This window comes from Gopherus flavomarginatus, chromosome 1 (assembly GCF_025201925.1).
Source record: "Gopherus flavomarginatus isolate rGopFla2 chromosome 1, rGopFla2.mat.asm, whole genome shotgun sequence".
In the NCBI taxonomy this organism is placed as follows: Eukaryota; Metazoa; Chordata; order Testudines; family Testudinidae; genus Gopherus; species Gopherus flavomarginatus.
The window spans coordinates 190,442,512-190,469,902 of NC_066617.1; the positions used below are offsets into that span (position 1 = coordinate 190,442,512).

Consider the following 27,391-nt stretch of genomic DNA (forward strand, 5'->3'; position numbering starts at 1 on the left):
CAGTGAGTTATGAAAAATTAAATAATTAAAATTGGGCTATAAATAATGCACTGAACTCATTCTGCTGGGAGGTACAATGTTGTTCTCAGTAGGAAGAGAAATTATACTGTAAATAAAATGAGCTCATTCTGTTATCCAGGGAGAGAAGAGGCAAAGAGGAAGGAGTGACTAACACAAATAGCACAGTGGTAAGTCCAACTTTATTTTATTTATCTAAACCTGTCTTGTTTCTGCAGCTCCATACATTTTTAAATAAGAATGATCTTGGCATGTATAAGGGAATTTAATTTAGTATATTCCCTATCTGGCAATATATTTTTTTATACATTTCAGGTAATTTGTAAGATAGCTTCACCCAGTCCCCAATGAAGGTAAAAACTGGACCATTGGTTGTAGCAGTTGGTGACGCTGTGTTTTCACTTGCTTGCTATAATGTTTTCTAAATTTTAAATTTAGAAGAAATCCTTGCAGTGTAGAGACAGGAGAATGTCAATAGCTTAGTTTCTTTGAAAACGTAAAAACACCTCATGACATGAATGCAATTTAGCCTCTTAACATTCTCCTGTACAGTGCTCTCTCTGGTCTCTTTGCTTCCAGTGTACTTTCAACCCTGTTATAAATGCCTCAAGGTCTAACTTGATAACTCTCATAAGCCAGAGTGCTCTGAACCAGTGGAAAATAATCAGCATGGTCTGCAAATTCATGCATCTAAATGTTCACAAATACTTGAGACATACAGCTTTCTCCTAACGCCTGCCTGTAATTCCATATTAGATTATGGCCCCTGTGTTTGGAATTATGTCTACAAGTTAAGGACTAATTTTTGGCAGATCTTTCCTTATAGGTAGTGCCAAAGTGTGCCCTTTAAGAGACAAAAATGCATTTGGAAGGCTGGTATTTGTTGATCATTTTTCCTTGAGCAGTGATTTAGGGGTATATCTATAGCTGGGGGTTGACACTTTGTGGCTAATTTTCAAATTAGATAACTGTGAAAAGGGGTTAATTTTAATCTAGAGCATGTATATAATTAGAACTGCTCTTCTTTTCTCCAGCCCCTCAATCCTGGCTGAAAGATGAGATTTCTATGAAGAGAAAAGGTACGTTCTGAACAAAATAGCAATAATCAGTAACATGCTATAAAATCACACACTGTTTTTCATTATTTTTTATTATTCCTTTTCATAATAGATGTGTCTGTGCATTTGAGAACTGTGCGCACTGGTAAAGAGTAGGAGTATTAAACTGCACAGAGACTTTTTTAATAGCATAAATGTTCCTATTGAGTCATGGCTGATTATAGGCTCCATCCCTGTAGTTTATACTCAAACAAAACTCCCGTTGACTTCAGTCTGCAGGATCATGCCAGTAGTTTTAATGACAATTTAATTACAGATGCAAACATTCTCTAAATCAGCTTGCAGAGTCAAGGAAAGGCTTTACAGGTCCTCTCAGACATTAACAGGAGAAGAATAGTCCAAGGTAATGCCTGTGTGTTAAGGTGCATCATCTGTATGTTCATATGTGCACATTATTTGGCCTAGCAACATTACACAACCTCAAAGATTATTCCATCATATGTCAAGAGCAATCTGCATGGAAGATATTTGAGATGGAGCCTTTTCAGTCAAAATATGGGTGTGTAATAGTTCAGGTTTTGCCATTTGCGTGTGTCCATTTTAGAGCCATTCTGAATGGATGTAGGTGTAGCCATACTTTAGGAAATTCAGTTTTCCCCCTAAAAGCTGAATTTAGTGATACCATAAATTCTTCCCTAAAAATGACTACATGCTTTCTAACAACTTTATTGTTGTTCTGTTTTATGGCCAAATCAATTTGTAAGTTTGCATGAGCGAGAGGTCTAGGTTGAATATTAGGGAACACTATTTCACTACAAGGGTGGTGAAGCACTGGAATGGGTTACCTAGGGAGGTGGTGGAATCTCCATTCTGAGAGGTTTTTAAGGCCTGGCTTGACAAAGCCCTGGCTGGGATGATTTAGTTGGTGTTGGTCTTGCTTTGAGCAGGAAGTTGGACTAGATGACATCCTGAGGGCTCTTCCAATCCTAATTTTCTATGATTCTATGATCAAGATATTTGAGTTGTTTGTATCTATGAATGCATCTCCTACAATTTGTAACACATGAGGTAAGTGTTTAGAACCTTAAATTTATGTAAGGCCACTGGCCTAGTCATCAGTAGAGGGGATCAAACCTGAGACTTCTGTCTCTTACTGTGTGAATCTCTACTGCCTAAGCTAGAACACCCAGCTCTCTTAGCCAAGGCTGAAGCAAACTTATAGGTTGGGTTAGTTGCTACTTGTTTTTGAAATTTCCCTGTTTTGTAACTTTGTAGGAACATACACATTATGCCTTCCATATGCCTGGGGTTGGGACACCTCTGGGGTTTATGCCATACTTTTACACAGCTGAAACATGTCAGTGGGTGCTGGTCCTCAGAAGGAGATGGTCTCCCCTGTGTCTCTGACTATAGCTGAATTGGAATGAGCTGCCTAGGTTGGATATTTTCCTTCTTCCTGATACGTTGGGAGAAGCAAAAATGACTGTGCTATTTGCAGCACAGCCACCTGATCCTTCAGGTTCTTCAATTGCTTTTGCACATCCACATCTCTGGTGATCACCATCTCTTCATTAGAGACAAGGTAGGTGAGGTAATATCTTTTATTGGACCAACAACAGAAGTTGGTCCAATAAAAGATATTACCTCACCCACCTTGTTTCACTAATAGTCTGGGACCAACATGGCTACAACAACACTGCATGCTGTCTCTTCATGACTTTTGAATGCATTTGCCTTGGGCTGTGATATAGGAGCCATCAAAAGCCTCCTCACTACCTTCTTGGTTTCTGACTTCCGTTAATAGTGCCAGGAAGGTGGGTGGGCTTTTCAACCTCTCCCTCAAACATAGGTTAAGAAATAGAAGAGCATTGTAGAGGGTACTCCACAATACCTGAGAGAGCTGGGCATGGTTCACTTGTTCTGGAGGTATATCTTTTTTCAGAGTCATGCATACTATCAGTTTCTTCAGCTTCAATGGGGACTTTGACATTTTTTCTCCCAGATGTTTTTCTCAACTGACAGTCCATATCCTCACAACTCAGCATGGTTTTGGGGTTTTTCTAGGCCAAAGAATCCTAAGAATTAAGAGGCAGCTGAGATCTGCCTCTTAACATTGTTTAAAGAGTAGTATAATAACAAATGTAGTTTTGGTTTCCTAATATTTTTGTCTGATCATTTCTCTCTCTCTATTTAACATTTCTTCATTTAGATGTAAATTGCACATTTTTTTGAGACGAGTAAGCATAGGTATTAGAGGACCTGAGCTAACAACATTTACATATGCAAGTAAAGATTGCAGAATTGGATCCAAAATGTGAAAAGCAAAGCTTTTAATGTAGCTTAAAAATATTTGTAGACTTAGTTTTGAGGAGAATAAAGTTTCCAGGCTCCAGATTGCACTGTGAATTAGCTATTCATAAAAGAAATTGATGACTTGAGGGACTTTCCAGACAGGCAATATAAAGTGTTATTTTTCCTTATATAAATAGCTTGTTAGGCTTTTTAAATGTCAAAGTGGTGAAAGCTCTCCAAATTGGAAATACTATAATAGACATTTGTCATTTATCCTTAAAGTACAAGTAATCTTGTTTCATTAGGCAGAGGTGGTTAAGAATACTTGTCTGCTCCTTGTCTGACTTTCATTGTTTCAAAGCAAAAATGATAGTTTTGGAAATATGACATGACTTGACTTGACTTGAATATGACTTGGCTTGAAATCTTTCTCAAGCCTTGAAACTCCTTTGTATTTTCCTCCCTTTGCCGCTATATATATATAAAAATAATATATCTGGTTGGACACTGAACTGCAAGAAGCTTTCCTGTCAAAAATATAATTAGCAACTGGGCATCTATTCTGTTCTCTATAGTCTAATGATGCAGGTCTCCCAGGAATCTTTTCTATTTTTCTAATCATTTTATGGTACTTATCTGGCTCCCATCACTGTAATATTTGAGTGCCTCACAACCCTTAATGTTTTTATCATCACAGCGCATACATGTTACAAATGGGGAATTGAGGTGCAGAGACTTTTGGCCCAGATCCTCAGAGGTAATCAGGCACCAAACTCCCATTGAAACAATTTCAGTGGCTTAGTTGGCTCAAGGTAAGAGAGAGGGAGTATCTGAAGCAGTGGATTGAACCTGTGGCTCCAGAGTCCCAGGCTAGCACTCTAGCCACTGGATCATCCTTCTTCTTTCTCATCATTTAATGTCTTTGAAAAAGTACCTTTTGGATTTGTAAATGTTAAAGATGAAAATGCTGGTTGAGTGAGCGCTACAAGGAGGGAGAGGGAGGCCTATCATTAGTCCGTTGTATTAATATCTGACAGGATAATGCTCTTTGTGGGTCATTTGTACTGCTGATTATGTATAAAATCTTCAAGAGTCTGTGGAGAGCTCCCAGAGGCTGGGATGTAACACTGCTCTACAGCCAAAATGCTTCTGAAATAAACGTAGTCCAACTTTACTAATTCTGGGTCACTGAGAACGAAAATGATGCTTAAAATTGTTGATTGGCTCTAGTTTTCAAGATGTGATATTGGGTCAGTATATATGACTCTTGACTTGGGAATGGTGGAGGATAAGTGAGTTATAAAGGGAAGGGATCTCAATTTAAACCAGAAATGACTAAAATACATCTTTGACTGGATCTATGAAAAAATCTCTGACTGGGTTTGGACAGTACTTGCTTTTGAGGCAAAACAATGAATGATGCAATCTGAAGCTGGTTTTGCATCATACATGATATGAATTGCATCATGTTATTCCTAGAAGTCATGGATGATGCAGTCATAATGAAGCTTACATCACTCTGCTGAATAAATTGCCCTATATCAGCTCTAGAAATCATACAGTGTCGTGCTCTCTTATTTGTCAGTGTTTGATTTTGCAAAGGGACACATTTCTGTTTAGCCAAAGCGAGCAGAGATGCCTCGTACTTGTGTGAACAGTGCAGATAACTTCTGCTATGTTTGTGGTGAAGTGACTTTTGCATCACAAAAGCGCAGTATAACCACTATGGTTAAGAAAGCCTATCACCTTTCTTTTGGCTGCAAAATTGGAGATCAGGACAAGAGGTGAGCCCCACACATATGCTGCAACATTTGTGCAACAAATCTTCACCAGTAGTTGAACAGGAAAAGGAAATCTATGCCTTTCGCAGTGCCAATGATTTGGAGAGAGCCAACAGATCATACCAGCAATTGTTACTTCTGCATGGTGCCTCCAGTTGGGAAAGGTGTGTCAAAGAAGAAAAAGTGGACTGTGCATTATCCCAACATTCCATCAGCTATACGCCCAGTACCCCATGGAGAAGGACTCCGGTTCCTGATGCACCAGAATCATTCTCACTTGAGTCAGACGAGGAAGAGGATGAAACTTCTGGTCCTGAACCATCAATGTCACAGGACCCACATTTTCTCCCATCCTCCTCCTCTGAACCACACCTCATAACACAAGGTGAACTGCATGACCTTGTCAGGGATTTGGAACTACCCAAGAGTAAGGCAGAGCTGTTGGGCTCCAGACTACAGCAGTGGAATCTCCTGGAAGGCTATCAGGGCAAACGGAGCCCATCAATCCTTGCATACTATTGCTGGACAGTGACAAGAGATGCTCCATTGAATGAATACAAGAGACAAGCCAAGAAGCTCCAAGTAGACACTGAATAGGACTAAACTATGTACATAACAGTTTTTTGCCTTTTGTTTCATCATAAATTTTATTTATATAACCCTTTTGCTGATTTTTAAAGTGTTACATAAACAGGACAGTTGAAATATTATCATGTAAAGCAACCATAAACACATGAAAAGACCTAGATTTACAAAGTATGATTAAAACTCTACACAATATACATAGACATAAAATGTAAAAACTGAAATATCTTAGAAACAGTAGCCAATCAGTTGTTTTAATTGTCATATTTGAATTCAGCACATCAAAATACATAATAAATATCACATTTTATCTCCGAAGCAGACAACTTCTCAAAAATTGTAGACCAGTGTAATCTCTGGACCACACTTAGTCCCCAAGAACAATGCAGTACACTTATTCCTCCCTCCAAAGTGACTCGCCTTAGGACTGCTGGACCTTCAGGTCTTTGGTCCTTGTCTACTTCTATCAGAGCATAAGTGAGGTGCTGCATCTCTTTGACTGCTGGAAGCAAACTTCCCATAGCCTTTTCCCCTCCCCTGCATGCTCTACCTGTACAGCATCAGTGCACATCTGGGGTTCCAAGCAAGAAGCCAGCTGTCTGAGACCTGCATTTGGTTTCTCTGGCATGTCAGTGCAGTCCACATCTTAGGTAACTTCTCCTCTCTGGCTTGGCCCTCTTAAGCTCTGTATTTTGGGAACATAAGTTGGACAGACCTTTGAGACTCTGTGGGGACCTTCTCTTTTCTGAACCCTCCTGATAGACTCCCTGCTAAATTTCACCACACAAATATTTGCATTTGTCATTTTTCCCTGGCTGCCACTTTTGGGCTAGTACCTGAGGGAAATGGTGCTAAAAAAATAAAATAAAACATTTTTGAAAAAATCTGCAGACCAAATTATGCTGTGGGTGGACCTCTATGTACTGGTGTCTGGATTTCAGTGTAGTGGTTACACAAGGGTCACTGAAGCCATGATTTGACATGTAAAATCTTTTACAGGTGAAGCTGACTCTTAGTCCACTCTGAATTTGCAAGGCTGGCTAGTTTTGTTTTGTTTTCTTTTTTTTTTTTAATGTCTTGTTCACCAAGCACATTTGATATGGAAATATTAAGGGACAATAAACATGCAACCCTTCACTGGCATTTTTGAAGTAAACGATCAGAGCAGAAAGATACCCCTGGTTTACACTAGGAAGTTAGGTCGAATTTAGCCACGCTAGGTCGATTTTTATAAGCAATGTGTCTACACAACCACATTCTGTCAACCTAAAGGGCTCTTCAAATTGACTGCTGTACTCCTCCCTGGCGAGGGGAGTCGCACTAAAATCGAACTTGCTGAGTCGAATTTGGAGTAATGCAGATGCAATTCGACGATATTGGCCTCCGGGACCTATCCCAGAATGCTCCAATGTGACTGCTCTGAACAGCAGTTTCAACTCTGATGCACTAGCGAGGAACACAGGAAAAGGCCCGGGAAATTTTGAATTTCATTTCCTGTTTGGTCAACGTGGCCAGCTCGACAGCACAGGAGACCATGCGGTCCCAGAATCTTAAACGAACTCCAGCATGGACCAAACAGGAGACACTGTATCTGATTCCTATATGGGGAGAAGAATCTGTGCAGGCAGAACTCTGATCAAAAAGAAGAAATGCTAATATATATGCCAAAATTGCACAGGGCATGGTGGAGAGAGGCTACCACAGGGACACACAGCAGTGCCATGTGAAAGATAAGGAGCTTAGACAAGCCTACCAAAAGACCAAGGAGGCAAACGGTCACTCTGGGTCAGAGCCCTATACATGCCGCTTCTATGATGAGCTGCATGGCATTCTAGGGGGGGACCCTACCACTACTCCACCACTGTGCATGGACACCTGCAAGAGGGAAGTCTCACACAACACGGAGGAGGATTTTGTGGCTGAGGAAGAGGAGGAGGAGAATGTGCAGCAGACAAGTGGAGAATCCATTCTACCTGGCAGCCAGGACCTTTTCATCACCCTGGAGTCAATATCCTCCCCAGTTGGGTTCCTGGACCCTGAAGGCAGAGTAGGCATCTCTGGTGAGTGCACATTTGTAACTACACTATAGGGGTTAAAAGCAATTGTGTTTAATATTTGATTTGTCCTAAAGAAGCAGGATGCATTCGCGGCCAGTACAGCTACTGGAAAAGTTTGTTAATGTATCTGGGGATGGAGCATGAATCCTCCAGGGACACCTCCATGAAGCTGTCCTGGAGATACTCTGAAAGCCTTTGCAGAAGGTTTCTGGGGAGGTCTGCCTTATTTCGTCCACCATGGTAGGACACTTTACCACGCCAAGCCAGTAGCAAGTAATCTGGTATCATTGCAGCACAAAGCATGGCAGCGAATGGTCCTGGGGTTTGGCTGCATTCAAGCAACGTTCAGTCTTTATCTTTCTGTGTTAGCCTCAGGAGAGTGATATCATTCATGGTCACCCAGTTGAAATAGGGGAATTTTTGTAAGGGAACAGTAAAAGGACCCCATTCATGCTGGGCCGTTTGAGCTTGACTAAAAGGGATCATCCCTGAGAATAGCCACGCAGTGGGGGGAAGAATGAAGGGATTATCCGAGAGAATAGTCATGGGGTGGAGGGAGGGGTGTGCTGCACACTCACCCGAAAATCACAGTTCCTCCTTTTAAATTGTAAACCCAACCAACATTGCATGCTATGGGAAAGGAGGATGCTGCAGTTTGAAACCATTCCAACATGTTATGAAGGTGGAAGAAGCCAATCTCACCTATCTTCTGGCTTGCCGTGGCTGCCTGGAAAGCAAATTCTGTTGCCCAGCCATGTGTGATGTCACCATCCTGGCAGGTGCTCAATATAAAAGGCAAAATGTGACCTTGTACCTAAAGCACATGTGCTGTCTGCTGTGAATTGTTTGATTCATGTGAAATACTCTCCCTTTTGTTCTCAGAAATGTATCATCTTAAATTCTACTCTCTCTTTTTATCACCCCGCAGGTGCAAATGTTTCTATGCTCCCCCTATCATCTCCATCCCTGAGATTATCACAGATTAGAAGGTGAAAAAAACGCACTCACAGTGACATGTTTTCTGAGCTCATGCAGTCTTCCTGCACTGATAGGGCACAGCTAAATGCATGGAGGCATTCAGTGACAGAGGCCAGGAAAGCATTAAGTGAGCATGATGAGAAGAGGCAGGAGGTGATGCTGAGGTTAATGGAGGAGCAAATGGACATGATCAGGTGTCTGGTGGAGCTGCAGGAAAGGCAACAAGAGCACAGACCACTGCTGCATCCATTGTATAACCACCTGCCCTCCTTCCCATGTTCATATCCTCCTCACCCAGATGCCTAAGAATGTGGTGAAAGGCTCCAGGCACCCAGCCACTTCACTCCAGAGTATGGGCCAAGTAACAGAAGGCTGCCATTCAAACAGTTTTGATTTGTAGTTGGGCTACAATAAGCAGTGTGGACTTGTCCTTCCCTCTTCCCGTACCCCACCTGGTCTACCTTGTCAGTTATCTCACTTTTTTTTAAAATTAATAAAGAAAATACATGGTTTCAAAATAATAGTGACTTTATTTCCTTTGCCAGCTGTGATTGAAGGGGGGAGGGTGGTTGGCTTACAGGGAATTAAAATCAACAAAGGGGGTGGGTTTCCATCAAGGAGAAACACATACAACTGTCACACCATAGCCTGGCCAGTCATGAAACTGGTTTTCAAAGCCTCTCAGATGCACAGCGCACCTAGCTGTGCTCTTTTAATCACCCTGGTGTCTGGCTGATTAAAATTGGCTGCCAGGCGATTTCTCTCAACCTCCCACCCCACCATAAATGTCTCCCCCTTATTCTCACAGAGATTGTGGAGCACACAGCAAGCAGCAATAACAGTGAGAACATTGGTTGTGCTGAGGTCTAACCTAATCAGCAAACAGCAACACTGAACTTTTTAAATGTCCAAATACACATTCTACTGCCATTCTGCACTTGCTCAGCCTATAGTTGAACTGCTCCTGACTGTCCAGACTGCCTGTGTACGGCTTTATGAGCCATGGCATTAAGGTCTAGGTTGTGTCCCCAAGGATAACTACTGGCATTTCCACATCCCCAATGGTAATTTTCTGGTGTGAGAAATAAGTCCCTTCTTGCAGCTGCTTGAAGAGTCCGGAGTTCCTAAAGATGCAAGCGTCATGCACCTTTCCTGGCCATCCCACTTTGATGTTGGTGAAACCAACCCTTATGATCCACCAGTGCTTGCAGCACCACTGAGAAGTACCCCCTGCAGTTTATGTACTGGTTGGCAATGTGGTCCGGTGCCACAATAGGGATAAGCTTTCCATCTATCACCCCACAACAGTTAGGGAACCTCCTTGCAGCAAAGCCATCCACTATGCCTTGCACATTTCACAGAGTCACTACCCTTGATAGCAGAAGGTCAGTGATTGAACTGGCTACTTGGATCACAGCAGTGCCCACAGTAGATTTGCCCACTCCAAATTGATTCCTGACTGACCGGTAGCAGTCAGGCATTGCAAGCTTCCACAGGGTTATCACCATTTGATTCTCAACTGTCAGGGCTGCTCTCATGTTGGTATTCCTGCACTTCAGGGCAGGGGAAAGCAACTCTCAAAGTTCCATAAAAGTGGCCTTACACATGCGAAAGTTTTGCAGCCACTGAGAATCATCCCATACCCACAACACTATGCGGTCCCACCAGTCTGTGCTTGTTTACCAGGCCCAGATTCAGCATTCCACTATATCAACCTGCCCCACTGCCACCATGATGTCCCAATTGTCACAGCCTGTGCTTTCAGGAACGTCTGTGTCCATGTCCTCCTCACAATCGTCCTAGTGCTGCCATCTCTTAGCCAGGTTCTGCACATACTGCAGGGTAATGTGCAAGGTGTTTACAATGCTCGCAACAGCAGCAGTGAGCTGAGTGGGCTCCATGCTTGGCTAGCTATGGTGTCTGCATGGTAAACCTAGGAAAAAAGGCATGAAACGATTGTCAGCCTTTGCTTTCATGGAGGGAAGGAGAGGAGACTGACATGTATCCAAAACCACAGGCAACAATGTTTTTGCCCCATCAGGCATTGGGAGCATAACCCCGAATTCCAGTGGACAGCAGAGACTGCAGGGACCGTGGGATAGCTACCCACCGTGCACCACTCCATGAGTTGATGCTAGCCAGGGTAGTGAGGACACACTCTGCCGAATTAATGTGCTTAGTGAGGACATACACAATCGACTGTATAAAATAGCTTTCTAAAGATTGTCCATAAAATCGACCTAATTTCGTAGTGTAGACGCTCTTAGATTTCATCATCCCTTCCCCAAGCAATTGTGTATATTTTGTCTACTTATATTGTAAACTATTTGGGCAAGAGACCTGATAAACTTTATGTATGTGAAGCACCTAGCACAATGTTGGCACATAAATCCCCTCAAAACCACTGTAAGATGACTAAGGCCTTGTCTACATGAACACTCAGTTTGTGTCAAGCTAAGATGAAAATCTCTCTCCCACTAGGCTGCTGCATCCATATGGATCCTGCATCCCTGTGCTAAACATCTCATAGTGCACTTTGATCTTGCCAACAGTCCCTTATTACACGGGATGTCACTTAGTTTCTTCATCTCTGTACAACAAGATCGGGAGTTGCTAAATGCTGCAAAAAGAAACAAGAAATACTCATAGTGAGTATATATTATCAACATTATTTTATTAATAATTAATAATTTGGTATGAGGGGCTAGCCATCCTGCATACATGCCTTGCACCTTGGGAAGGTACATATTTGAGGTGTGCTGCCACAGCTTCCCTTGATTTTTAGCCCACTAGTATGATCAGAGAGATAACACGTGTAGGTCTACCCAAGCTGGGAATTACACCATGAGTTTGGTGTCTAGATGTACCAGTAAGGGGTAGATTTATACCCCAGGTTGCTGAGGACTAAGTGTTCATATATACAAGTCTCCAATATTATAATCCATGTTATACAGTGGAGAAATTGAGTGAGAGACTTCCCCAAAGCCACGCAGTTATTCACAGTAATACAGGGAATTAGAATTCACAAGCTGCCCTGCTCTGAGTCCCATACTCAATCCAGTAAATAATGCTGCCCTTCATTAAGGTTGAAATATAACTTTAGCTTACTATCCTGCCATTGATTAAATATGTATTTAGGAACCTTGTACTCTTCCACAGCTGATTTGATGTATCTCCAGTAATTTCACCGCTTTGTTACATAGGAAGGGAGCGGGGAGCTGAGATGCTCCATAATTTATATTCACAGAAACTAATTGCCATTTTTTCCCTCTAAAGCTTTTACAGTGTTGGATTTGAGTTTGGGGAAAAGATACTAATACTGATATTTTCTCAGGAGATATTATTCTTCCAAGTGTGTTTTTTAACACTAACTTACACCAAAATCATCAGATTCTACTGAAATAATGTAGGACTTGTTTATATTGTTCTTTCCAAATAGCCTTGCTCATAAGAGCTTCTGCTGTCTGCAAGAACTTCAGTTTTGCTGCAACAACTCAAATTCTGTCTCCCTGACAGTACCTTTATCCCGCACTACACAGTGACCTCTGCCCTTCTGACCTGTCGGTTGATGCATTTAAATGCAAAGGCAGGTTTCCCATAGTATTTGGTCATATGGCTTAGGTGGGCAGATGGCTATTCTATTGGTTCTTGTCCTGTTGCATTTCTCACATGCTTGTTGCTTAGGCTGGTCTTTCATTACTCTTGTCTTTTGCCCCTATCTCAGAGGGTTATTTCAGAGAAGGGAATTGGGTCTGAGGCCACTGTAAGTATTCTGGTGGCTTTAATGTCTCAGATATGGCCCTGGTGGACAAAGTCCCTCATCATAGCCCCAAAGGTGATATGTGGATTTAGCTGAGAGACAGGAGTATGACTGCAGCTCTGATCTATCTACATCCATTAAGGCATAGGACTTAGTGTCAGTAGTCAAGTTATTGAAGTGGCAAGGAAAATCTTTCAAGGTCTAAAGACTTTGAGATATTTTCACAGTAGGTACTACACTTACACAGGGGGAGGTTTTGTCTTCCAGTATTCTTCTGGACATTGTGACACTGATTTACACCAGTTCAGGATCTGACCTGGAATCCATAATTTCTTGAGATGGTCTTGAGAAGTGCTGTTTCATTCTGATTTTTTTTTAGTTTTCATTGGTCAGATTTTGGTTTTGCAGAACCAAACTCCAAACATGAGTGGACTAGTCTCGGGTTCCATTTTATCTTATTTGCCAGAGTTTGACAAATCTGATTTTAACTTATGTCGAACAATAACAAATGCTGATAAAGACAATGCAGATTTATTTTATATGCTATTGACTCTCCCATTGTGTTTTTTTCTTCTGGAACAGAGAGAGAGAGAGGTTTAAGGGCAAACCTGAATATCGAGTTAGCCTGTGACCTCAGAATTTTTGTAACTGTCCATCACCTTTCATGTATTAGTAAATTATATTAGCTCTGGGTATTGAAATTCAGCATGACTGCCAATTTCCAGTAATAATGCCAAATTCCTTTATTTCCTGGCATTTCTCAGTAGTTAGCATAGTTGAATTGTGCAGCATTCTTGGTTTCTTGTGTGAACCAAGAAGAGTTAATTGTTTTCTTGATAATATTGAGTAATTGTTTGTTTTTTAAGAAAGTCTGTCTTTAAAACTTAGAGTAGCTTTGTGAATTTATTTTAGGTTCAGGTGATGTTCTATGAATGTTTGTTTCTTTTTGTAACTGTTGATTCTGTTCTCTTTGGCTTCCAGTCCTCCTCTAGAGAGAGACATCTTAAATGCCTCAAAATAAAATTTGGTACTTTATCAGCAGATAAAAAAAAAAACCCACATTCAATTAACTTTGAATATAACTGATAGAATTAGATCCAGTATTGAAAAATACTGTTATACCAGTATAGAAAAATAACTATTTGCATCCTTTTTTCGTTTCTAATAATATTGTTACTCTCCACCCTTGTTTAACCAGTCCCCTGTTTTTCTTACTAGTGAAAGGATGAAAGGCAATGCTGTGTCTTGGTAAATATTTTTTATAAATTATAACTTACATGGTGATGTCTTTAAAGATTTTATACTGCTATTTCAGTGTGAGTGTTCTTATTGCTGTCAGTAGAGGGCAGGATAACATTGTCAGATCACTTACAAAACTATTGAAAATTCATGGAAAACTTATCATTTATCCTTATGGTTGCATGCAAAATATTTGAGCATACAGCCAAAGCACTGTGTGCTTATTTTTGTTCCTGTCGGGTATTAGCAGCAGCTTTGTAAAGTCCAATGACAGAGCCGTCAAGTTTTTTTACTTAAAAATATTGTAGGATGGCTATGGGAAGGGGGAAGAGTGACCCTGAAGAATTAGCACTGCCATTGAAGAGTAGGTCTGCTACATAGTTTTATATACCAGAGCTTCATACTTGTGTCTACACCACTTTAACACTTTGGGGGTTGGGAAACCATTTAGGTTTTCCATAGTTTATCCTGTTTTTTGTTTTTGGTTTTTTTTTCACTCAGTGGAGGAATTGGCTGCTGATAGTGATGAATATGTGAAGGGGAAAGATGCCCATGTTAGAAGGTGTGCAAAGTGCCTGGCATGGTGCCACTGAAGAGTGCCCAGAAAAGGTGGAGTTGAGAAGACTGCAGTGTGACCATTTAATGTTCTATGCATGTTCATGTCCTAATCATGGTCTGCAACCATAAAGGTTTGAAATATAAAATTTAAAGAATAAATAAGTGTTCAGATTCTGGAGCACAATTTATGGCCAGGTGGTGAATTCCACAGTGAATTCCGTGATGCAGAATCACTGAGTACGTGTGGCTCTGTACCTTAGTGCCACCAAAAGCCTAATGAAAACTACTTGCTGCACCAATCTCCCTTCCGCCCACCACACACTCCAGAACACAACCAGCCTGCTGATCTCTCATGTGCTTAAGAAACATACAGGCCACAGGACATGTCTCTCCTGCTGTGCATAGTCCATTGGCTGCTGGCACTGTGGAACACACGTTGAAATTGCCCCAAGTTGCCTGAAGAGCTGATGTAGAGTTGTTAGAGGAAGCCATCTAGTGTGCAACAAGTTGGCCTACAAAAATCCAGGAACTGTGCTACTTATTCTTGAGCACCCCCTTCTGGCCTTTTTAGCTATTTTCGTAAATACAGATGTAAAGCGCTCTCACAACACTGTGCGTTCTTCTTCCTGCCTGAAGTGCAAGTGTGCATGATGTACTGGCTCAAGTCCTGTAGTCACGCCAACCTTTCAGTGAACCCCATCGCCTCTCCCTGTGTCACTCTCCTTTTGCATACAGCTGCCTTACAGGATGGATTGCTGTTGCCCATGCAAAGAGGGAGCCACAGCGGTCCCCATTGTTTAGAGAAGATTACTGCCACTTTGTGTAGCTCCTGCATAATTTCCACCACTTCCCATTGGTGTGCACCACAAAACAGATGAAACAACTATGTCTCCAAAGTGTAGCTGCTTAGACTTTTACTAAGACAACTGGGTTGAGTTATCCATCGACAGTGTAAAACATTGAAGAGAGAGATGAATTACTTAGGGTGGAGAGTAATGGGATGAAAATGAAGCAAAATCAGCTTTTCTTGCTTTGCAATGTAAATTTTCCTGACAGTAAGATTTTATCAGTTGTGGCATTACTCCTCAAAGGGAAGCAGTTAAAGTCTCTGTTGGTTGAGACATTAATAACTGGAGTGGAAAAACTCCTTTTGTCCTCTCTGGGAATGATCCTAAATTCACAGGGAGATGAATTAGGTAACTGAGTGAGTCTTTTTCTATTTCATTTCAGTTATAAAATATGATATTTAACCAGCCCTCTCTCCTGCTGTAGAAATTATTTCATACTAACACTGATGTTCAATTCCTTTTTTATGAGAAGAGGGGACAAAGCTCACTGGCAGTGTGAAACTAAGCAGCTCTGGTTTAAGGTTCGAAGATGGGAAATAAAATGGCATTGTCTTAAACTGTATGCCCCATGCTTGGCAGATAAGAGGTGACAAATCCACCTTTCATCTGAGAAGGTGAGTTCTCTTCCTGAGTAGGCAGACTCTTCCTTTTATTGTTTAAGAAATCTCTCACCAAAGTCCATCAATGCTTTGGAACGAATTGTCAGTTGTGAGAGGAAGTGAAACTTTCTCACACTCATGGAGCAGCTTTGGTAGTGGTGTCAGCAAAGACTGCAGGTTCATTCTTCTGAGCCCGCATTGTATAGTTGCTGATGTATAAGTGCATATTGGCTGACTGGCCAGCCCTGAAAACACCATTATCCTGCAAGGGTATGTGACTCTTAGCTAAGAGTAAGATACCCTTAATCATGTTGAACAGTATCATTGAAGTCAGCATAGCTACTTTTGGAGTAAAGGTGATTCCCAACAAAAAGATATCAGACTCTGGCTGTAAATCATATTTTTAAAACTATGTTTTTGTTTTTATTTTCTGTTGTCTTGTCATGTTAGTAGACGTACTGGCTGCCGCTTCCAGCAGCTCCCACGATCAATCGGACCTGCAGACGTGGCAGGTAAACAAACCGGCCCAGCCCACCAGGGACTTTCCCTAAACAAATGGTGTCCCAAGTTTGGGAAACACTGCTGTACAGAATAAAAATAGCGTGTTTAAGTTTGGCAGAACAAAGAAGAAACCCATCAGAATGGAATACAATTGGTTTATTTATGCTACAAATAATGCTATCTTTTACAGGTACAGTCCTGGTACCTTGCATAGTTGTTAGGCAGCCCTGGTTGGCACTAGCCAAGACTTGTACTTTTACCTCCTCTTCTTTACATATATTTTTCCACACCTGCTCATGATGAGTACATATGTCTTTTGCTGCTATGTGATAGTGAATAGCCATTTGTACAGCTATAACACAAGAACTGCGCCTTGAATTGGCTGACAGAAAGTGTAGATCAGTTATACTAGTACATTTTCCACTTTATATGACATTTTATACATCCTGAAAGAGGCTTAACAGGCCAGGGAGGTAGAATTCCACTTTTGACTCTGTCAGCTAGATGTGTTGCCTGCCAGTTTCTCTTCTCTAACAGGGTCAGCTCATTCTTCTGCTAGTCTTGAGTGGTACTATCGGCACTTTAATTATCCAAGTGCAGTGGGTACAGTTAGCAAATATTCTTGTACCTTCATACTAGTAGGTAAGATATTCGTTCTGATAGTATTTCTCGTTATACTTGATGTGCAGAGAATAGCTGCATAAACCAGATGTCTTTCTCAATTGTTTTTTAAAAAAAAGTAAATAAAAGTAACACCTATCAGATGATATAAAAGAAATATGGTGGAACATTCACTGTGATCAGCTGTTATTTCTTGAGAGTAGGTTAAGCTGGGAACCTTCTCCAGGATATAAAACAGAGTTTCCAAAGGAGGTGTGGTCTTGGAGTGGGATGTGGTGAAGAAAAGAACTGCAGTCACTGGGTTTTGCTTCCAGTAAGAGAATCCAGGGTGGAGGTAGAACTTTAATTTATTTTCATTCTCTGTATTTACTTCCTTTGAACAATAAATTTCAAATTTTTGGTGATTTTTCTTGTTCAAAATTTTTGAATTGACAAAAATATTAAATGTTGAAAATTTTGCAAAAATTTCCTTTAGCTCTAATAGCAAAGTAAATAACTTTGTATCCACTGTGTCCTTGCAGTACTCACATTCTGATGTCTGGGCTCCAGAGAATCCTCAGCACAGTCTTTTAAAGTGGCATTTTCATTTATCCCTGAAAAATGTCCCTGGCAAATAAGGCACAAGCTCCCTCAGGTGATTGCTGTTTAGCCTGGCTTCAGATAAGTACAATCCATAATGACCTCAGATGTGGAGGGAAATGCCAGCTGTCCCACATGTTGATACTTAGACTGTAAGCTTTCTGGGGCAGGGATTGTCTTTTTGTTCTATGTTTGTACAGCACCTGGCACAATGAGGCCTTGTACATGACTACGGTTGCTCGGTGCTCCAGTAATACAAATAATAAATACTACTACACCTCTACTCCCAATATAATGCTGTCCTTGGGAGCCAAAAAATCTTACCGTGTTATAGGTGAAACAGTGTTATATTGAACTTGCTTTGATCCACTAGAGTGCACAGCCCCCTCCCTGAGCACTGCTTTACTGTGTTATATTTGACATCGTGTTATATCAGATTGTGTTATATCGGGGTAAAGGTGTACTACTGTGGTCACAGGTTCCAAGCAATTTCACTCCGTGCTCTCAAAACCATGTTGCTTCAGTTAGATGCATATTGGATTACCCAAGTGTATATGAAAATATATTATTTTCAGGATTTAAAAGAGAACTAGATAAGTTCATGGAGGTTAAGTCCATTAATGGCTATTAGCCAGGACTGGTAAGGAATGGTGTCCCTAGCCTCTGTTTGTCAGAGGGTGGAGATGGATGGCAGGAGTGAGGTCACTTGACCATTGCTTGTTAGGTTCACTCCCTCTGGGGCACCTGGCATTGGCTGTAGGTGGACAGGATACTGGGCTAGATGGACCTTTGGTCTGACCCAGTATCTCTGTTCTTATGTTATGTTATGGTCTTATGATTTACAAAGTACTCTAAATTTGTGGCTCTGGAGAAGTATTTTCTTCCATGAAATTGTTACACCAACATCTCCAAGCTGGGAAACAATCCACCTGATTTAATTCTACAATTCAGAATAATGTAAGTTTGCAGCCACTGGACAGAGATGGTTCAGGTGCTCCATATGACCTTCTAATGAGTTGGGCAGATAATAGGAAGCATGCATCCAAACACTTGGATATTTATGTGAAACTCTTTGTTATGGAAATTATTTGAGTAATGGATTTTTAATGGATCTAAATATAAGTTACCAAACGCTGTGCCTGTGCTGCTCTGTTCACTAAACTAACCACTTTCCGTGTGCTCCTTACTTATGCACACCTGTGTCCTCATTAAAACTTCATTAAGGAATACACCTGCAGAAGCTTTACTTGCTCTTATTGCACTCAGGACATTAAATGCTGTACATTACATGCTTTCTTACAAGTCTTTGCTCTGAACTTCCAGGAGAAACTTAGGAGCACAGAAAACCACCGATGGCCAGAAATGTCAACCAAACTTTTGAGATTCAAAAATGTTTACTTAATTTTTGGTGGGTGGCTCTGATATTATCCAGCCCCGTTCACTCATCCCTTGTAATAAGTGAACATGAGAAACCTACAAGGATACTCACTAAACCACTATGGGCTAACTTTCTTCTTCACTGAAACTCTCCAAGATTTCTTTCACCAAAGGGCATCCATTTAACTTAGCAAGCCTCTATAAAGTCTCCACACACCATGGGGATGCTTATAGGAAACTAGCTGTTCACTTTATTACAGGGTTCAAGGAACCTAAATCTACTATTACTGCATTTAACACCTTAAATAAATCACGTATGGTACATATGTAGTGTATATGTTCAAATGAACTTCCTCCAAAAGCTGACTGCGTAGGAACATGTACTCAATGCCCACTGGTACAATTATCAGTCTCTGTTCAGTAGTAGAAGCCCAGAACTGGAGGCCAGAATATGAAAGCTGAATTACTTGTTGCATACAAAAAACCCCAAAACATTACTCTGGGTCATCACTGAGGTCACTGACAGCCCAGACTGGGGGAGTTCAAGTTTAGTTTCATGGCAGCAGCTAGTCTCTGGCTTTACATGAGAACTGCAGTTCCCATTACTGGCATTTGCTTATATTAACACAACCAGAAGTATGTTCTTTTATTTATATATGCATTAGTGTACACACACTTTTAAAATAATCCTTTATATAGAACAGTCCCAAGCAAGCACCTATTGTATACTGTTCAGTGAAGAGACTGATATTCACATCTTTACAGTGCCAATTGCATTCATAAAATCTTATATCTGTGTTCAGAAAAAAACCCTCTGAATTCCAAGCACTTCTTTTCTGTAATTATTAGATCTAGTCTTTTTGTCAGATTGTAGCCCAGCTTTTATCATTGTCCCTGGGCAGAATAGCACAACACTTGGGCACTTGACCTCCCCATAAAAACTAGAACAGGAAACTGCAATAAAGAATCCACTCCAAAGGCCACTTGAAAAGAATATTGCACTTTATTTTTTATAGGACTGAAAATGGGGTCTACTTCAGAGTAGGTAAAGCACTGGATGAGATTTTTGGAAACAATGGTTTTATATTCTGTTAGTTTTTTCCTCAATTAAAATTACAACTTTCAGCGGCATTGTTTAAAAAAAAAAAAAAACACTTTTTTTTTTTAAAACGCCGGCATTCAGTGGGGCTTCAAACTTAATGCTAGTTAAATCCTGTAATGTAAAAAAATTAGTAAAATTAATGATGATTTAAAATAATGTTAAAGATGTATAGTATATAGTACACATTCTGACTGTATTTAAAAAAACCGTACATCTCTAGCTCTATATAATGCCGTCCTCGGGAGCCAAAATATCTTACCGCGTTATAGGTGAAACCGTGTTATATTGAACTTGCTTTGATCCACCAGTATGTGCAGTCCCGCCTGCCCTGGAGCACTGCTTTACCGCATTATATCGAGTCAAGTTATACTGAGGTAGAGGTGTATCTGATTTCTAATTCTTTTAAATGAGGCAACCTGGTTCTTTCTTCCCTACCTTACATCATCAAATTGAACCTCTTGCAGGAAAAGAAGGGTTTGATCCAGAACCCGCTATATTGTGGGTGGGGGAGAATCTTTCCATCAACTAGATAGACTCTTGGGCTTTGGTAAGATGCTAGCTGTACTTGTTGAATGCAGATACTAAAAGAATAGTTTGGGATTTAACATTTCTTTTAGATAATTTTATTCATAGAGGCCCTGACTCTGCAATGATCTCCCCGTAAAGCCCCACTGCCTTCACTGGCGCTCTGCAAGGAACTCATTGTAGGATCCGGGCCATAATGTGAAGTGTGTATGTAATTTGTATATAAATCACATATTGGTGTATGAAGGTTTTATCAGAATGAGTTTGGAATGGCTATATCACTCACATCCCTGTTGGGTACCAGATATAGTGATCTATGAGGGAAAAGCAAATGATGGAAAAACCTCTAAGAGTTACCTAAACTGTTTTTGTTGTTTTTAACTCATAACAATAATGTCACTTGTTTAACATCAGACAAACTAGGACCTTCAAGGGTTAGAGGCAAAAGCTGTGCATCTTCCATTCCTACTAGTACAAACCAGTTTCTAGCTTTTTTGGGTTCTGTCCACAGCTGGCTAGGAACTCCCACCCCTGCTAAAAATTTTCATCTTTTTTTTTTTTCATTTTTATCCAAATGAAATGCGATTAAGTTTTTTTTCAGTTTTTTGGCATCTTGAAACTAAAAAAAATTGACTGGTTGGACAAAAACTGTTTGTTACAATTTTTTTTTTTTTGCCCAACTGGCTAAAATCTTTTTTGGCTACTGAAAGAAAATTAAAAAAAAAAAACACCAAAACTTTGAGGTGTTAGTGAATGAAATTTTTTTGACCAGCTCAAGTTCTACATAGTAGACCTTCAACTTTCAGCTGGTCTGAGTTTGAATATTACATACCCTATAACTTGGGCCACTGTAACTTGGGCATGAAATTTCTTCTTCATCAGGGAAAAGAGAGAAATATTTCTGGGATAGCAGCAAAGAATCCTGTGGCACCTTATAGACTAACAGACTTATTGGAGCATGAGCTTTCGTGGGTGAATGCATGCATCTGACGAAGTATTCACCCACAAATCTCATGCTCCAAAAAGTCTGTTAGTCTATAAGGTGCTACAGGATTCTTCGCTGCTTTTACAGATCCAGACTAACATGGCTATCCCTTTGATATATTTCTGGGATAGGTTGCCATTTTTGGGGGAGGAGGCTTAGTAGAAAGGGGACAAATAGTAACTACTTGGATTATTAAAAGTAACCAGTGCAAAGACAGATTAGTGGACAGAATGCAGGGGAAACTGTCAAAGATATTTGGAAAAGTCAATTCATATCATGGATATTATCAGCTCTTCTTACGCAACACGAGTTGCTGCCTGGGCTAACCCCAACTAGGCTATTATTTGTGGCATGCTAGCTCAAGCCGAGCTACAGCATTTCTGTCAATCTGTGCTGGGAAGCACATTCCCAGCTGCAGTGTGGATGTAGCCTATGGATTCTGGTCCATGCTCCACCCTCTTTCCACCATGCTAATGGTACAAGTGAGCTGGAATCTATCTGAACAGGTCCCTGAGAAGCTAGCTCCACCTGCTGCAGGGGACACAATTGAAAACTAGTTGCGATAGATTAGAACAGCCCTGAAGTTCCTGTGATTTTTTTTTTAAGGGGCAGAGGTAGGAGCTAAGCCTGTGAGCTGATGGAGTGCAAAGACTATGCACAGCCCCTTCACCCTACACTCATGTACAGCATGAGCGCACCTTGGGCTAACCCTAGCACTGGGTCCCATATCTATCTATAGTTACATATTGTTTTTAATTTAATGTTAAGGATGAGCCATAACCTGAATCTCTTATCAGGAGTCCTTGGAACTTTGGTGGATTGGATAAAATGCAACCCAAATTTGAACCCATTTTTGACTTTACACAATTAAAACCTTGATTACTTTGTCCAACCATTTTTAGTAAACAGTTGTTTAGATATCTAAAGTAGTCTATATAATTCCTGGAATTTTCCTTTGTGTTTAAAAGGTTTAAACTAGTATGGTTCAGACAAACATCCAGCTGTGATATGCACCTAATTACTGCTTTAACAGGCTTACTGTCTTATCAAGTATTTATTTGCAAGGCTTTCAGTCTGTATAGAATTGACAGGTTGATGTAGGGCTGATTTATTCATTTAAAATTTCTCTCTTATTGACTATGCAAAAGTTTCCACTAATGAGAATTTTCCCCATTGTGCATCATTAATACATTAAGTACACTTCAAATTTTTCCAGTAATGATACAACGAGAATTGCTTAGCTGATTTAAATGACACAGATGTAGTAGTAATTATACATTGTACATGTGCGACAAACACAATTAATTTGCTGATTATCCAAAACAAAAGTAAACTTTTTATTATAGTAATTTACTCTAATTTAGACACAGAGCCATTTTCTTTGTGTTATGTTTATGCATCTGAGAAACTTACAAAGAGACATGTAATTAGACCTGTTTCATCCATGGCTGACTGTCTTTAACCAGAAGTCTTATGTGAATAGCTTAGAGACACTATCAGATTACACACATCATGGTGGGGTTTTTTTAATGAATGTATTTATTTTACTAGTAATGTCTTTAGATTACTCAAAATGAGAGGTTTTTTAAACAACTGAATTTACACTATTTTAAGCCATTTTTGCTAGACTGTTCGCATTGCACTGGGCTTGAACAATGAAATTAAGGTAGTCGTTTTCACTTTCTGGTTCTCTGGAGCTTCAGGGCTTGGATTACAAATGCTATAGGGGAAAATTCAATGCCAAACAACTCATTACTGAAAGTGTTTTCCAAAATTTGTGACACATTTCTGTGAATGTGCCTGAAATCTATGGGAGTTTTGCTCTTGCCTTAATGGAAGCAGATTGAGGCCAAATATTAAAATGCTAGAAAGTTCTTTTAATCCAAACCTAAATTTTAGGCATTTAACAACTTGAAAGTATTCATGTTAAGAGATTATTATCAATACTAAACAGAGTTCTTTTCTGCTGCATGTAACATTACTAGGAGTCCCCAGATAGATGGTACATTTACAGATAGTCTTCAAGTTCTGTTTAACACACAACTTGGAGAAATATGTTAGTTTTGGTGTAATTGTTTATGTTGGCCATATCACCAGTAATATAAAAGATACAAACTCTTTTTTTGAGAGGAAAAAGACTTTCAATTCCTTTTAAAGTGATAAATACATTTTTATGACATAATCTAATGGTGGTTGGATATCTCCAAATAAAGAAAAATGATAGATCTGTTTTAATTGGAATGTTTGGGAGGAATGGAAATTAACTTCTAATTTGTCTCTGGATTACCAGTGGTGAACATAATAGGGATATGCCATCTGAATTTAAAAAAAAAGAAAAATCCCAGATGTTGTAAATACTAGGCTTGATTCACCATTCTGGTACACCAGGCTTCGACTGAACCAGGAGAATTACTTGTTACTCTCAGGAAAGGATGATCTTGTAGCACCATGCAGAATAAAGCCTATAGCCTTTTATTCAGCAATCCTGAATGTTCAGAAACATAACTGGAAAAGGGGTGATAGGCTATATGCTTTATATTTTGACTTTTTCTCATGTACCCTGGGCAATTCCTTTACCTTCCCTAGAAGTCACTTTCCTAGGTTCCCCTCTTTCTCGAAATGCCTAGGGAAATCCTTCATTCTTTTGACTTGACTTTAGGGGTAAATTGGTGGCTTGAATCCTAGCTCCTTTCAATTAAAGTGGTCTGCTCTCCTCTGCCGTGTCATCTTCAGGTTGGTGCCTGGTGTGGCTGCTGCTCCCTCAAGTCGGTCTGAGGTGTGTTTATTGGGCTAGAGCAATTGGAGGAGAGGTGATGGCAACAAGTTTACATTGTCAATGGGACAATTTGTAGTGCTTAGTGTTAGGACAACACAATATAATATCAGCAGATTGCTCTGTTGATGCTGAAGTTCTACAAGGCTGAGCAGCGCTGCTGTATGTTTTCTACTAACATTAGGGCCCTGATCTTGCACCGAGTTCCTCAGGGACACATTATTCTACTTTCATGGAGCTTGTTGCAGGATCGGGTCCCTGTCTCTGTATGCATTGATCTATATCTTCCACCAATAGCAATGGACTCTATGTTAGCAATTATGTACTTGAACATTTGCACATCACGAGTTAGAATGCTCTCTGTTTAAACCAGCATATGCTGTTCATTACTCATTTTTATTTATTCAAGATGCTGTTGCTAGTAAATCAAATTTGAATTCAAAGTTGCAGAATCCAAATAAAATCTTACCATGACATTTGGGTCTACGTCAACCCATTTTTATGGATTTAATATTTAGCTGATGGATACCACAGAAGAAGGGAAAAGATTCCACTAAGTGAATATGACAAAGTGTGTGTTTGGTATATATTGTCAAATTACTCCACTGCTGGGAATGGTAACAGCTGTGTAGTGTGCGCCTCATTTTTCTGTTAAAATCAGCTCAAGGTTTGTTACTTGGTTATTTCAACCTTCCTCAGTCTTGGAGTATATTTTAAACTAAACTTCATTTGAGTCAGGTTGCTGATGGGGTTTTGGCTAGAAAGCAGCTATCTTCATGGTACAGCTGTGATCAAGGTTATGGCTGCCCTTGTCACTTGTGATAAATGGTCAATGTAAAAGCATAGTTTTCTGGTTATAGAGATCTGTGTGATGACCATTTTCTGTGCCTTATTTTTGGGGAAGGAAATGGGCTTTTACAAAGAGCTCTCTATTCTGCCCTGGACGTTCGCATTTAGATACTTTGCTGCATATCTGTGGTAGCCTCGACTGAATGGCCAAAAGGGTAGAAAAATGCTGCAGTGTGCTGAGGATAATGGAGGCCTGGGGGTGGGAGTAGGGGGAAAGAATTGGTTGTGAAGACGGGGGTCCCTCAGTCCCTGTGGTATTGTACAGCGGGTGATGAGGCAGCAAAATTGTATATTGTGAAACATAGGCCCAGCTAGCAATGTAGTATGCAGCTTTCTCAACTGTTAGCTTGTCCCACCATTCCCTATCCCTTTGTTTGTCTGCTTATTTACCTGTTACATATTATCCAAATCCTAGACATATGAACTTTCTAAAGCAGGGCCTCTCTCTATGCTCTTTTTAAAAATATAGTGCTGAGTACAATGGGGCCTTCAGCCCTGTTTGGAGTCCATAGACACTACTGCAATATCACTAAGCAATATCAATGTCTAGTCTTGATTCCATGAGGCGTGCCTTTAATGGTTTCTTACCGATACAGTGTGTTCACAAGCAAGGATTCCTTCTCTTCAGTTGACAGTGTTTAATGTAAGGTTGTTGGTCAGTTACATATCTGTTGTTGGTGATTTATTTAAGGAAGAGGCAGCCAACGCTGCATGTGTCACTGAGATTTAGTAGGTTGATGTTGCAAGATCAGTTCTAGTTCTGTTGGTGCTGGTCAGGTACTCAATATAAAATTAACTAAAGAGACGTCAATGAGATGTTGTGGCTTTATTATTTGCATATTACCTAACCTGCAGGAAGTAGGTCCCTCCCCATAGTTGTATGAAGTAGTGTATGTCCCTCTATATACTTAGCCTCAGGAAGGAATTAATATGGGACTAGGTTTGGGGTATAACTTTTACCCACTTCCCCTCAGAATCCCTGTGTAAAATTTCTCATGACTGACCACCTATATTTAGGCGGGAAAGGAATTTATATCCATTTTAGAACATAAATCTGATTATGGAGCTGCTGCCATGCATGGCTATAATAGGATAAATACTCTTGCTTGTTTTATGTTAATGTTGGGAGTGTATGTGTGTGTTTTTTGTATAGGTATGTATATATACAGTAGTTAAAGAACAATTTCCAATTTATCTTTAGTGATTTTTTAAATATAAAATTTACTCTTTTATGCCTTTAAAAACAAACGTGGAATTATTCTTGAACTATTTGCATCTTTGTCTTACTAAAGGGATTTTGTGGGTCATTTGGCAGAATGACAGATTTTTTTTCAAACCCATTGTATAATTGCTTTGTTAGCTATTTTTGTTATAGAAATAAAGTAATGAAGAGATCTGTGAAGGTCAAGATTTTCTGTTGCAATATTTTTCTCTTTGTTTTTATTTGAAGTTGTCTCGTTTCCCTGTCTCCTACAACACACACTCTTTTGTTGACAAAAAAGTCACCAATTCTATGTCAGGAAAAAAGTGTTTATTTTTCATGTGGGCTTTTGAAAACAATTTTACTACATTCCAGCCTCTTCCTTGCTGAAACCCATCTCAAAATAATTTTGCAGGCAAAACTGGCTTTGTAAACATTTTCTGTACTTCCACTATTTGACTATGATGTCATTTTCTTGCAATTATGCTCCATGCCCTGAAATATTTTAAGTGGTCAGTCATGAGGATAAATTCTCTGCCCCTTTGCACTGTTCCATTGATGCTGGATCTCTCCATAGCGCCATCTATGCCTCCCTTCCTGACTGCTATTGTTCATAACTTTAAAATCTCAGCATTAAAATGAATTGCTTGCCTCACATTGTTTCTTTGCTTTAATCTTTGTTGCACCTTTCCCTACTCACCTTCTTTACCACTAAAGTCACTGGGAACTGTAGGTCTTTCAGCACATCTGAAAATCAGGCATGTGGTGGATATGTCTACACTGCAATTACACACCCGTGGCTGGCCCATGCCTGCTAACTCAGGCTCTTGGGACTTGGCTCAGGGGCTGTTTAACTATGGTGTAGATGTTTGGGCTCTGGCTACAGTCTAAGCTCTGGGACCTTCCATCTTGCAGGGTCCTAGAGCCCAGGCTCCAGCCCAAGCCTGGACGTCTACACTGGACAGCTACACTCCTTTGCCTGAGCCCCACAAGCTCGAGTCAGTTGGTGTAGTGTCTAGGGGCTTGGCTACACTGGAGAGTTGCAGCGCTGTAAACCCACCACCAGCGCTGCAACTTACTCACCGTCCACACTTGCAAGGCACAT

At 40.3% G+C, this 27,391-nt stretch overlaps 1 long non-coding RNA gene across 1 annotated transcript in view; it reads left to right on the forward strand.

The window, feature by feature from the left end:
* Nucleotides 1–27,391, forward strand: part of LOC127055753 (uncharacterized) — a 78,595-nt gene that overhangs the window by 21,189 nt on the left and 30,015 nt on the right. The window contains exons 3-5 of the long non-coding RNA XR_007775606.1: nucleotides 140–188; nucleotides 334–371; nucleotides 1,053–1,097. This is a non-coding gene — a long non-coding RNA (uncharacterized LOC127055753). The remainder of the gene's footprint in view (nucleotides 1–139; nucleotides 189–333; nucleotides 372–1,052; nucleotides 1,098–27,391) is intronic.